Source organism: Bison bison, unplaced genomic scaffold, assembly GCF_000754665.1.
Source record: "Bison bison bison isolate TAMUID 2011002044 unplaced genomic scaffold, Bison_UMD1.0 scf7180017846216, whole genome shotgun sequence".
Lineage (NCBI taxonomy): Eukaryota > Metazoa > Chordata > Mammalia > Artiodactyla > Bovidae > Bison > Bison bison.
Genome location: NW_011476789.1, coordinates 4880 through 5517, shown reverse-complemented (window position 1 = coordinate 5517; position 638 = coordinate 4880).

Here is a 638-nt window from a genome sequence, read left to right as displayed (position 1 = left end):
CAGGGGGGTGATATGGCATAAAGGAGAGCAGGTGATGAGTAGAGGGGAGGGGTGACATGGGATAAAGGGATGGAAAGAAACGGAATAAAGGGGGTGAGGTGCAATAAAGGGAGATGGGATACAGGGGTGATATGGCATAAAGGAGAGCAGGTGATGAGTAGAGGGGAGGGGTGACATGGGATAAAGGGATGGAGAGAAATGGAATAAAGGGGGTGAGGTGCAATAAAGGGGGGTTGAAGGAATAAAAGGGGGAGGTGGGTTACAGGGGGGTGATATGGCATAAAGGAGAGCAGGGGATGAGTCGGGGAGAGGGGTGACATGGGATAAAGGGATGGAGAGAAATGGAATAAAGGGAATGAGGTGCAATAGAGGGGGTGAGATGGAATAAAGTGGGGGAAGTGGAATAAAGGGGTGAGGTGGGGTACAGAGGGGTGATGTAGGATAAAGAAGAGCAGGTGATAAGGAATAGAGGGAGGGGGTGACAAGGGATAAAAGGATGGAGAGAAACTGAGTAAAGAGGGGGAATAAAGGGGGTAAAGTGGAATAAAAGTGGTGAGGTGGAATAAAGAGGCAAGTGGGATACAGGGAGTTGATGTGGGATAAAGGAGAGCAGGTGATGAGGAGTGGAGAGGAAGTGG